General features: G+C 41.1%; 1 protein-coding gene across 3 annotated transcripts in view; it reads right to left on the reverse strand.

The window, feature by feature from the left end:
- MECOM (MDS1 and EVI1 complex locus) overlaps nt 1-12,602 on the reverse strand; it is a 193,949-nt gene extending 181,347 nt beyond the window's left edge. For all 3 annotated transcript variants that reach the window (XM_009884426.1, XM_009884425.1, XM_009884424.1), the window contains exon 1: nt 12,261-12,602. The gene's annotated coding sequence lies outside the window, so the exon portion shown is untranslated. The remainder of the gene's footprint in view (nt 1-12,260) is intronic.
- Nucleotides 12,603-13,618: the final 1,016 nt, after the last annotated feature.

Consider the following 13,618-nt stretch of genomic DNA (forward strand, 5'->3'; position numbering starts at 1 on the left):
TGTGTATATATATATATATATATATACATATAAAAACCCCAACATGCATAAAGCTTTGGGATATTTTAGCAAACTCAACGTAGTGTAACTTTGCTGACAGCTTGTCACATTTCACTGACTGTCTGTCTGGGATCCTGCGATAACATCTGCATTCACTCAGGGCGAGAGCTTTCCCTAAGACAAAAAAGTGGGTCCTGCCACATAATGCTCCATCATTCTGTCAGTTCTGACATGGCATCTGAATTTTTTTGAATCACTAAACACTTTTGGGACTCTGGTCCTTATTATCTTTCCTTAGTTTCTATACTCACTCGGCAATGCTGAAAAATGTAAAATGTGCAAACAAGGTAGTGGACGGCCCGGGCTTTTTGTCGTCTAATCCTCAGCCCCTCATTCATGCTCACTGTTAATCTCTTAAGACATTATAAAACTGTTAGACAAAGAAATGTGAATACCTCTGCTTCTCAGCAGAATGGGAGGAAACCAAGGAAAATCTGGATCATGCTAAGCTTTTCTTTTCACCACAAAAATGGTAACTTAAACCTGTTGCATCAAATTATTTATAATTCCCAACACTAAGGGGTGGGTGGTTTTTTTTTTTCCTCTTCTTCTTCTTCTTCTTCAGCACTACAGAGCAAGCCAGGCGATATCACAGGAGGGGGAACGCTACTGCTGAATTTTCCAAACACATCAAATGTGTCTGTCGCCCATAAAAAAAAATTATACAAAGCCCGTCAGAATCGAGCAAATTGGGTTTTAATCCCTCTGCTGTTTAATGTTCGGCACGGCACACAGCTCAGAGTCCTGTTCGAGACCCACTTTGAGGGAATTTCTTCGCTGCGGAAGAACGGGGGCTCGGTGGCGGCGGGTTTGGTGGGGAGGGCTTGGGGGGGGGATCCCGAACTGGGGGTACGGCACGGGTGCCCCCGGGCTGGCTGGATGGGACAAGGGCCCCATTTCACATTAATCCAGCTCTGTTTGGAGCCGTCTGCTATTTCAGGTCACCGTTTCACTCCTCCCAACTCCCACTGCTGCGGGGGCATTAGCATGGGGACAAAAGCCACTTCAAGCACCTATTCTAAACCTATTCAAACTCAAACCCACTACAAATCACACCTGAAACGATACTGTTGCAATCAGCTAAATTTTATTCAGGAATGCTGGGGCTGAAAACCAGAATCTTCATCTTCTACTTGTGCATTGTTGTCACGGGTGGTGGGAGCAGATAGTCAAGCCTTAAAAATATTCCAGAAGCACAAAAGTATTTGAATGAAAATGCCAAAGAAGTCACACTTACCGAGCGGAATCCCCACCATGAGAGTTTCTTTACACACACAGCAGCTTCTCTTAAAGTCATAATTTTCAAATATTTAAACTAGTGTGAAAACAGGGCATCGTTATTTCTACCTAAAACACATGTTTTATTCAGCTTCGCTTGCATCAGGCAGGAGGGAACAGGTTTTGAGGACGGAAGCCGAGATGTTGCCTTTTGCGCAACAATACTGGCCACCAAATTTGGGAGATGATTTGAGAAAATCAACTTTTGAAAGGAAACAGAGGAGCCCCATACTGGTAGGGGTTGAGCTGCTTTGCCGAGGGCAAAAGTGGTGACATTTCAAGCAGAGGAAAGAGTATGAAGGAAGGTATGGGCGGACTGTGTCCCTGAGAACGGTGAAGCACCGAGCCTGGATGGACCAGGGGACACTGAAATGCTGACATGAGGAGAGCAGAGACAAGAAGGGATGAAGCAGAAAATTAAAATATATACAGGCACTAAAAGGCAATCGGAGCCTGGTTAGCAGACTATGCTAAAGGCCAACGCAGGAGATAAAGATGACCATCATAGCAGTGACCAGTTGAAAAATAAAGTGAGAAAGATGAGGGCCAGATATAAAGGACAGAGATGATCTGGACTGGGAAAGGGTGCAGAAGAGGCTGGACAGAAGGAAATTACAGGGTTTTTCACGAGGCTAAACAAGGAGACCAGCTGACTTGCAGGTTTTTGAACAATGTGGAGAACAGTAGCACTGGCTACAGGAGGAGGAGGAAGAGTGATGAAGGAGGAAAAGAGAGGTGTACTTCCTGGGACCAGCTGGTCAAGGGAAATGCACTTTGAGACCACAGATCTTCAAACAAGTAAAAAATAAAGGCCTCTTCTCATAGTCTTTATTGGGGGGAAATTGTAAGGTGTCCTCTGTGCAAAAGAGGAGGCACATTTCTAAGGGCACAGCACGGCACCGCAGCACATCGTGGCTCTCCCTTTCTGTACTGGGCATCAGCACCATCTTCCTCCGCAGACACAGAGGGTTTGGTAGAATGATTTCTAGGTTTAGCATTAAAGGAAGACAGAAAAACTGGTTTCTCTCCTCCTTGTTAACTGCTTATTTAGGTGCCTTCCCATGTGGGTATTCCAAAAAGGTAGACATCCAGTTAACACTAACAAGAAAAATTACTCTTTCCATGTTCCCATGAAAATTTTGGCTTATGCATGAGATTATCACTAGATGACTGCTTAAAATTTTGCTTTAAAGAATGTTTTCTGCAAATGCAGTAATTCTGAAGCTTTCCCATACCCAAACTTCCATTTTCCCATTCCAGAGAGATTTACATTTTTGCACAAAAACAACATTACTGCCACAGTTTTGGAATACCCGCTGGTGTAAGCAACAGGAATCCTGTGACTGCAAATCTCTTAGAAAACATGAATATTGCGACTTAACCTTGACTAAAATACGTACATAGACATACTTACACTTTTAGAAAGCCCATTTACCACTTGAGGCCATTTCAAGAAGACAGGAAAGCATTGAAAGTTACTCTCAGAAATCCTGAGCAGCTACACACCAGGTCTCCAACACAGCACGTGCAGACTCACCGAGAGTGAACCCAAGCCCGCTCCGTGCGTGTTGCCAATACACTTCATCAAGTTAAGACTAAGAACAACACTTTGGGAAACCCACTATACACAAGAGCCCCTTTACACTGTAGGCTTCACCTGATGAAATGTTATGCCTTTTGTGGGATTCTTTTACATCTTTCCACACTAAATGCTAGGAGTGCACTTTAAAAGGAAGGGCTACTTAACATTTGTATTTTTTTCCAAATTAATGCTTATTGTATGCACCAAAGTTAACGCGATCACATAAAATCGGGTTGGATTATGACAACCTATGTCTTCACTTCTGCGTGTGCCACCTACCGTTCAGCCAAGAAAGATGAGGGCTGTCACGTCAATAAAACGCCATATTAATACTCTCTGGGGTGGAAATACCCTATTAGCCAATTATTGTTTTCTATTCTGTATTTTGAAACAGGTATATTTTTGTACCATTCTGATGAACTCATCGCAATCGGCAGCCTCTAGCAAGCGGCCGTTGGGTTTTTTGTTTTGCTTTTAAAGTTCAGTGGTGTCTTTATTAGACCAAATGCCTAGATTTCAATGGTACCATTAAATCATGCAGTGGTTTAAATGCCAAACCTCAGTGCTATATCCTCTGAAGTGCATGTGTTCATTTGGGTTAATAAGCTTTTTGCCATACACTAACTCCTGTCTTCATTTGCTTCTGTTTAATGATGACGGTCTCCTCCTGCCCATATGTATGCTCGTCTCTCCGCTGCTTGTTGAGCCATCAAGACACACCTTTGTTTCATTTAGTATGCAATTTTCACCTCTGACCCAAGAAACTAGTCTTAGGCTTCCTGAACTTTATTGCCTGTTAATAGACTGCTGGCTCTCTTTTCAGCAGTCATAGAAATGGTGGAGAGACATTTAATTGAAAAGAAGGACAAAGCTAAAGCCTGAAAGGCAAAGTCAGTAGGGTTTAAAAAAAAATAAAAAATCCAGAAATAATATGTTTGAGGAGCTGTGGATATTCTTTACAAGTTTGTGCCTCTTTACACAAATAAGAAAGACATCATTGATTTAATTATCTTCCCAGGGAACAATGGTATAATACTCTGAATGGTGCTAAATGATTGATCTGGTAATTCATCTTCTGCTAACAACTATCTATGCATTTTGTTTCTTTCCAGTCCTCAGACCGATGACATTAGCAGCAATGTCACGGAGCAGTCCTGGGCTTTCATAAAACACCCACAGATGCTCTTTCCTGCCAGTATTTAGGGACACATGGTTATAATTTTGTCTGTATTTCTTTGTCATAGATTACTTTTAACTACATCTGTTCAATTAAAATAAAAAAAGAAAGACACAGCTAGAGCCCATCAGCTTTATATCAAAAGTAGCCTTTTAAGGAAACAGGGAGATTTAATTTTGTAAGTGTTCTGATGAGTGAGAGATACCTTTCTGTTTTTTCAGAAGTTCTCTGTTTGGTGAATAGTTAGGAAAGGACATTATTACAGCATAAGGATATTATTGTACACGGAAAGGCATTATTAAAAGTGATTTATTGTTCTGTGTTAGGAAACTTATAGGAAAAGTCTGATAATATATTAAACTTGTTTATTATGGACTTCATATAATTTTTGAATAATGCAGCTTTTTCTTTTGACAAGAGCAATAAACTCTGCTGGTATAGACATACGTTGATTATCCCAAGTCAACTGTGTTGCTTAAAGAAACATGCCCAAACAATCAGCTTTTGACAGCTGCATCTCTTGTTATTTACAATAGCCATCACAGTAATAACTCACCATTTCTATATTAATAAGGCAGTGAAATTTATTATGATGGTATTGAAAAGTTATTAAGTACTGCATCCCAAGTGACAAAGTACCACAGCACTGTCACTATCCAAAAGCAGTTGCCCATCCATCACAAAGCTTTCCAGATGGTCCTGCATCTTTATCGCTCCCAGGTTGGTGACATCACCTGTTCACCCACTCAAAATTGATGATGAAAGCAAACAGATCTATCTTACTTACATTTACCAAATCAATTTAATTTTACAGGCCGTGGCTTAGTGACATATTGACTGTTTTCCTTAATGGCATCTACTGTACTTAATGCAAAGAACTCATCTTTGAATTCTGGCTTGCATAATGTGGCATTTCATAATAAATTTTTTATAACGTATTTATTTAATAGGAAGAATTATGATTGTTTGTCAGTTCTATTAAAAGCAATTATTATTCTCTTCAGTACTATCTTTTTTATTTTTCTTTCTGATGTTGTCTTTCTTAATGGCTAAATTCAATTTACAGGTTTTGTCTTTTAAAGGGACATCTGGCACATCTCACAATTCATTTTCTTCATACTTTTATAATCTCACACTCCAGTGTCAGCTTTTCTCTCAGTTTATTTAGTGTTATTACCTGCTTGGACAAAGTGCTACTGAACTCAAATAAAACCAACCCGGATCACATTTGAGTAAATAATAACCACCTTATTTTGAAGAGGAATACAAATTCCTGAAACATGCTCCCAGTTCTGCTCTGAAGAAGGGAGCAAAACTTCCTTCTCCCCCTTCTACTTTTAAGTCCACTTGACCCGTACGGTTTCATTCTGCTTCTCTCGGGAATTAATGCTCCTCCTTATTAAATTAAAACCTCAGTGGCTTTATGGGGAATACATATGTGGACCTACAGAGAGTTTTCTGTGGCTTTAGACCGTGCCGTGAAACAGGCGATTTCCTGCCCCCAAGGTCAAGGACAGGGTGGAGCATCCACCCTGGTGGAAAAACAGTCAATTCTACACAAACCATGTCAGGTTTAAGTAAGACAAAGGTGCTGCCTCGCCTTTTTTATGTGAGATTTCACACCAGCACCTGCTCAGCCTCCTGCATCGGCCGCTGTTGTTGCATCTTCCCAATGCTGTTGCCATATGGGCTTTGGGTTTGCTCAGCAACGTATCAGCGCCGTAAGGAGCAGCCCCGGTGCCAGAGCCAGCTGAGGACAGGGGAGAGCAACACCTCCCTTCTGGCAGCCACTAAAGCCTCTCAGCTACCTTGTGCGATAGGGTTTTGAAGGTTTTCTGGGAATAGCTCCGTTGTAGAACCAAAGAAGGAGCTTTGCAGATGTTGTTCCTGCTTCCCTTCCGGTGAGCAGCCACTTTGCCCAAGCAGCGAAAGGTTTTGGTCTTTGCCCATGTCTTTGGCATCATGTGCCACCAACCTTGCGATGTGAGACTCCGCTTAATCATGTTGATCAAAGAATTAGGAGAATTGAAGGGTGGAAATAAGGAACAGTAGAGAAAGACAACAGTGGACTACCACGTGTGTTGTCTTCATGTCCTAAACCTCTTCCATTCACATGAAACAACTCAAAGGACCAACAGCTCCCCTTTGCTGTCAATATATTTATTTCAAACTGAATGACAAGTCCATCTGCTTGTATCTTGCTATTCGAGGAGACCTGATGTTTGCTCATTTGTAATTATAAACTATCCTCTGAGCAGGGAGAGGTGTTAAGGTAGCTAGTTGGGCTATGCAACTGCCATTGCCTCTTAGAGCAACACTTCGCTCATGAAGCTTCTGTCTACCTTGCTACAGGACTCCTATTGCTGCGGTAGCATCTGACTTAGTCACAGCCTCACCAGAAGACACAGGTGCAAACAACAGAAGAATTCGGACTGGTACCATTAGCAGCACCGTAAAGTAGAATCATAGAATGGTTTAGGTCGGAAGGGACCTTGAAGATCATTGAGTTTCAACCCCCCTGCCATAGGCAGGGATACCTCCCACCAGCCCAGGTTGCCCAAGGCCACATCCATCCTGGCCTTAAACACCTCCAGGGATGGGGCCTCAACAACTTCTCTGGGCAACCACTGTAATGTCTTTTTCACACACAACTTTCAAGGGGCTATCTTAAGCACCCTCGTGCGTACTCTCCCCAGGCAAGATATACGGTATGAACTCCATCCTATGTGGCACCGAACACTATGTCCCTAACAGAGGGCTTAACACAGCAGCTAAGCACATGCTTAACTCAAACACCTGGGTAATCCTGTTGATGATAAGTCCGTGCCTAAGTGCTTTATTGGATCTCAGCCAGAGTGCTCTATGTCTTGCAAAGCTGAGCTCCAAATGGGATAAAACATCACCTATGTATTGAAGAAAAGGTAAGGATGTCACCCCCACCTGCAGTTGCCAGAAGTCGATGATCCGTTGACCTGGGGAAGAACACGCTGTCTGCAGAACTATGTTGGTCTTATAACGATCAAAAAGCATCCCCACCCCCACTATAAAACAAATTAGTCCTTTTTCATTTCAGATAACAGAATAACCCACATTCTTATTCCTTTTTTTTTTTTTTTTTTAAATAATAGTTTGCAAAGGTTCTTGGAGTCCTTATACTGCCGAAATCCAAACGCAAGGAGAAAATGTAGGCAAAGAATCTCCCCACTTTCCCACCATCTGGGTGAGTGTGGAGCTGCTTTGCACATTAATCCCCTTGAAGAAGATTCAAGAAAAGGTCAAGATTTGGTCTGTAAGTCAGTGCAGTGTGAAAAGTGTCAGACAACAGCAGAAAATTAAGGGGCTTTTTATTTAATGATAGAATAAACTCCATATCCCAAAGAAAAGTTATTCAGAACTTTTGAAGTCTTTCTTCCTTTCGTTTTCCCTTTTTTTTTTTTTTTAAAGACAATCCACTGCTTTCTCTCAATGTGATTTCACTGCCTACAAGGCAGTTATTTCCCTCAGCACCGGCATCGTTAAGAATAGTGTAACGTGAGTATTGAGGTATGTGAATCCTGTGCCTAGTTGTTTAGAAGATGCTAATTTTTGTTCTGTTTTTATAAAAAGAGACAGATTCTGCTTTCAGCATTCTGACAAAAGTTTTCCAAAGGAGGATCCAAAAATGGGGGATAATATTGATACACAGAGCAGAATCAGCCAGTAACTCCCATTGATTACAGTGGTGGTTTCTGGATGCTAAGAGCAAGAAAACCAAGGTATCAGTTCAGGTGCTATAAGGTGGATTTGGGAGCAGATATATTAGATTCCAACTCTAAAGCCCTATACCTTTACATTTTGTAACTTATTCTTTAATTTTCATAAAGATAATGCTACACCTAGAACACAGAATCTCCAATAAACCTAAATTCAAACTTTAAAAATGCCAAATGAAAGCAAAAGAGTGTAGAACTGAAACCTAAAATTGCAACTATTCCAGTCCCTATAGATCACTGGGAAGCTTTTACTCCAAAACAACTTTTAAGAAGTTGTCCAGCTTTCCCCAAAGATGCACATCAAAAAGGTTCGAGGAAAGGTAAACAAATAGGCAAAAGGGCTCCTAATTTCCATTTAGAAGTAATAGCATCGAGCATACTCTACCAAATCTGAGATGTTTTTCAGCCTTACTGTCATGACAGGAAAATATACTCTGCTCTATAAACAGATTATATGCTGCTTTATAAAGCTCTAAAATATTTTTTACTTCTGTGACAAGTTTGATTTATTAGAGTTTATTTATTAGAGTTTATTTAGAGTTTTTACCTTCCTAGTAAAGAAATAAAAGTTTGGGATAAAAAAAAAAAGAAAAAAAAAAAGCTGTGAAGAAATTGCACCTATGAATGAGAATTTGAGTTTGCTATAGCAGTAAAAGACCTGAATTTGAATATTCGACATACTCCGGAAGAAGCTGGTCAAAGATAGGTGTGCGTGCTTTGGTGACCTCGTCAAAGGCTTTCTTTGAAATACTCTCCCAGTTGTTTTTCATAGCAGGGCATGAACCATGATGAAATCACTAAATTTGTGTTCCCTTGCTTTTGTTTAAAAAAAAAAAAAATTACTGCCATCCCTTAAAAGCTTGTTTTCTTTGTTGATTAAGCAGCAGTCAATTTTCCCTTTTCAAACAACCACTGAGCAACAGCCTCCCGACCCCCTCAGATATTCGGGCTGCCGGCAAATACTAAAACCTCGGTGACAAACTGCAAAAAAGCTCGACCTTTCCCCTTGTCCAGTGACCCCCTGTTCGATTTGTACTTTAGCTAACCAATACCTGATTAGATAATGCTCGGCTCTAGACCCACAAAATGAGATAAAATTCAAATTTATAGCTTTTCACTTAAACTGGTCTACAGCACTCTAATCATGACCCAAGCACAACTATATCACAACAAATTCTCTTTGTCCCAGAGTCTGTTTTATGGCTGAGGTATATAAATGGACACAATAGACATTGTTTTGTTGTACTTGCTCTGACAAAACTCTGCATCCATGCTATAAGGAGGTATTGCTATAGGGCAACGTAGGAACAGTTCCCATGAAATTCCTTGGCCTTCTGCAGCAAGTTTTTCTTTATCATCAACTGCCTGGCTGCAAAATTTAACAGCAGCAGTTCCTCCAGCTTCCACTTCTCTCCCGACCACTACAGGCTAATCCTAGCATCAACTCCGATGGACATCAGTCAAAAAACTGGAAGTCAGAAGTATCCAACAGCTGTAAATAGCTGAAACTATGACAACCTTTTACAAGGGAATAAAAATGTCCTTTCCAAAAATGTAGTTACAGTCCAAATTTGTGTGTAGCCATAAACTCTTCCCTGCAATGTGCATGTAGGATTTGAGTTTGGAGGATGTTTTGACATTTTCAACGTTAAGACTCTAGGCTACCTAGCGATCCTAAACAATTGCAAAAAACGGGCCAAATCGTTCATAGCAAAATCAGCGATATATGCAGCATCAGAAAACAGCTGAGGAAGATGCTCAACTTTCCCTCCAAAATATTTTAATATGTCTATGCTAGTTATTTTCTTGAAAAGAGATTCTTCCTTCATCATATTTGAGTCAAGTCAAACACCATTGAACAACTAGTGTTTCACCTTAAACTCAGAAAAACGCGGATAAAATGGAAAGACAGATTTTTCCAATAACTTAATCGTCCTCTCTGTAGCCACAGGGGAATCTATTCAAGAGAATGAAATAAATACACAACCATTACCAATGCCGCAACCCCACTACGTATTTCCCTGAGCAATGGACATGTGAGGTGAAGAAATGAGTAAGCCAGGACACAGCAAAATGCTTTCTTTGGCCTGTGGGACCCGCGAGCGGTTTGAGCAGGCTGAGACATCTCGCCTTTTGAAGCCACCAGGTACAACTGACCTTTATAGCACCATGAACTATTCTAGCAATTACATGTAATCAAACATAAGAGAATATCGTGACAGTATCTATATCAGTGCAATTCACTTAGCAAGCAAGCATCACTGCGGAAAAAAAAGATTTTTAAACTTCTCATATTATAAAGTCACTTAAAGTGACTATAAAGTCAGTACCATACAGAAACTTCGGTTCCATCCTTTCTCCATTTAAAATACAATAATGAAATTTCACCTTCATATCAGCAACAGCAGACCGAATTCCTCATTTTTCAATTGACTTACAGGCACCTGGCAGGACAAATTCCCTGCTTCACAAAAGTGTCCATTCAGGCAGAAATACTGACACAAGAAAAGCTTAACTTTTCTGTACCTTTTCCAAGACCGTACCTAAACTTCAACAGATGATGCCTTTCCCTCACTTTCCCATACTACCTTTGACACTGCCTGAGCCCACACACCAGTGACAGCTTCTTTCTCTTTTTTTTATCCCAAGACACAGGTCTAAGGCAGTGGTGGTTTCCAGAGCAGTGTGATGATGAGCATCTGGGCTGGGCACTGGGAAAGTCTTCTCCGGCACTACCAGTACTCTGAGCACTCTGGCACTCTGGTAACCAACATTTCTTTGTCTCCCTTCAATTATGATAAATTTACTTAAGCCGTTTATTGGAAAAACATTCTGTTTCAAGCTCCTCTGAGCACTGCAGAGTACTTCTCTAGATGAGTGGCCAAATTGCAGAGGGACTCAACTGTTGATTTTGTGTGATTTTGCTCCAACACTTTTCAATAGCTTCTCCCCAGCTGTCCCAAATATATAACACTATTCAAATGGCATGAGTCCTGCAGCTTGAAAGGGATTCGACCCGCCAGCTGGGCTTCCAGCACTATCAAGATATGCATTTCTTGTCTGGATTTCGTAGACTCCAAAATCCTAAGTATTTGAACCAGGAAAACTAGTCTTTTATATTGCAGAATATTGGCATCATCTAAGGGTGCGAAAATCAAGATGGGTTTCCCTTGATTTTAGTGAGGCTATCATGCACTACACCACCTGAGGATCCAGTCTAAATACACTAATTTTGGTATATGTTAAACCCACAAGTATAGCCATGTTTCAGCAGTTTTGCTCCAATTTCTGATATCAATATCTGAGCTTAATTGTGGTGAGGTTAAAAGTCAGGTTTTATGGCTTCCTGATGCCTTTTTCAAATAATAAAAATTTCTCACCAGCAATTATATTGCATCAGGGTCTGTTAACTGGATAGAGTGCTGCCGAGTTTATAATTTCTACTGACACTATTCTGTCATATTGTCACAGGTCTCATCAGTTTAAACATTAGATAGAAAGTTTGGAATGAACTCTGATTATTTATGGACGGTTAAGAGCAAATCAAACCTCTATTTTCCACCATATCTGCAAGGCTCTGATCCACAGCAAAACTCCGTTTTTTCCTGGGAAAATGAACCTCCCAACTCTCCGGAGGTCAGTCGTGCCCCTGGAGAGCCATGCAAACTCTGCACTTCTCCCCTTATCAGAAACCAAAGGAAACATACAGATGGAAAGCTGAGATTGCACTCTGTTTCTGCAGCACATTGTTCAAACTATGAATAAAACCATGCGTGAGCATTTGTTATACCATAACACAACCAGCAACGTGCACCATTTGAGGTCTAAAGCCCTGACCTGACTATGGACCTGCAACTCAGTCGGCTCCACAGCGATATCACAGCGAGGAAAACAAGTTGCCCCCGCAGGCCGGGAAAGCAAGAGGCAACTGCTGTACTCGCCAAAGGAGGCCTTGAGCTCCTTCAAGAAAAGCAACATTTCCTCAGAGCAACTGCAGAAGTAACGTGAGCCACATCATCCCCACGGATTCTTTTCAAACAGATAGTGCAGCGTTGTTTGCAAATCCCTCACCCACAGACATACCGCAGGACTGCGCAAGAGCAAATTTAAAATGGTACGGAAACGTTCCAACATTGCAACTTCTTCCTCTCCTTCCCCAAAAGAGGTATCGCCCAGTAATATACACCCAGACAGCTTTCATGCACAAAGAACAACAATAATTCCCGCCTTTTTTCTTTTTTTTAATATACACTTGTTTCCCTCCAGAAGGCCCTGAAAGGCCACAAAGTAGTCTCAGAGCACAAAAATATCCCCTGGCTGCTGCAGGATAAGACTCAAATTCTGCAAATATTTCTGTGTTTATAGACACACAAGAGAGTTCAACAGACCGAAAGAATGTAAAGTGCCTTACCTCCCAACCGTAACTGGGATCTTTAAGGTGTGGCCGCTGCTCTCCTACAAAAGGGCCAAACTTTTCCCCTGCTTCAATCTTCCTTTTGGTCCATATCCCTAATCCTGCTCCAGGAATGTTGGATTCTCGGAGCTCAAACTCTGAAGGAATGGGAATGTCATCGGGAATGTATATCGGAGCCTTGTAAGGAGAGCTCTCCTTTGGCGTGAAAGCCTCGCTGGAGGTTGCTGGAGAAGGCGGCTCTTGAATGCTGATGGATGTTGGACACTGGACGTTTGCAGCCTCTCCATCAGCTTCTGGCACTTCCTCCAAAGGAAGTTCAGGAAAGCTTTCATACAAACATTCATCACCTGGAAAATAAAGCCAAACAGTAGGATTTGAAATATCCTGACAGTTCTTGCATATGAAACCCTTTCAGCCCGCACATGAAACGGAGAGGACAGTTTGGTAGGTGGGCAGCACCTTCATCAATCACTAGTCCTGCAGCAGAGCTTCACCCTGGAAGGAGCTGAGCGTTTTCCCTATTGTAGGCCTGGGGGTACACGGTGTTCCTTAATATTCCTGCCATCAAAAGTGGTTTACATCATTGAACACAAGCGAGGGAATTACATACAGATGTATATGCAGACACACCCTATTGTCCAATCTGGTCCGGATATAGCGCTTTGCATTGCATACTCTTTGAAATTACAATTGAAAGCCAGCATTATATGTTACAACTGAAATCTAAGTGAAGTGAAAAGCAGGAAAGCTTTACTGGTCTTTCAGAGAGACAGATTGAACCTAAAGTAGTCAAAATTAAGTTTGATGGCCTCCAATTAGTCTTTGGAGGAAAGGATCCAGCCTACCACACAACTCTTGGCAAGAACTTCAGCTGATGTAAATCAGTGTCTCACCATTGACCTCTAAGAAACGCAATGGTCTAAAATAAGTTCAGGATCCAAGCAGCACCTTATGGAGAACATGAACCTTCTCCTCTTACAGTTGCAAAAAAACCTGGGGCAGATCCAAAACACATTAAAAAAAAAAAATATCCTTCATCTCTGGGGCTTAGCCAGCAAACAAAAGGAAAAAAAAAAAAGGAAAAACTCACTATTTTTGACAGCTCAAAATGTAAGGCTGATTGTAAATTCCTTTTAGTCAAAAAACGCTGAGTGACTTCAGCAGGGGCTTTAGCTGCACCAGCTATACAGTACTCAACCCAGTAACACATGGAAAAGAAACAAAAATACAAACAAACCAAAAAACTTCTTAATTATTTACATTCATGTAACTTTGTTAATGTTACTATACTTTTCCTACACACCAGAACTCATTCCACTTAATATTATCCTAAATAAGAGGCGAGAATACTATTC

The sequence above is a fragment of the Charadrius vociferus genome, unplaced genomic scaffold (assembly GCF_000708025.1).
Source record: "Charadrius vociferus isolate BGI_N301 unplaced genomic scaffold, ASM70802v2 scaffold104, whole genome shotgun sequence".
Classification (NCBI taxonomy): Eukaryota; Metazoa; Chordata; class Aves; order Charadriiformes; family Charadriidae; genus Charadrius; species Charadrius vociferus.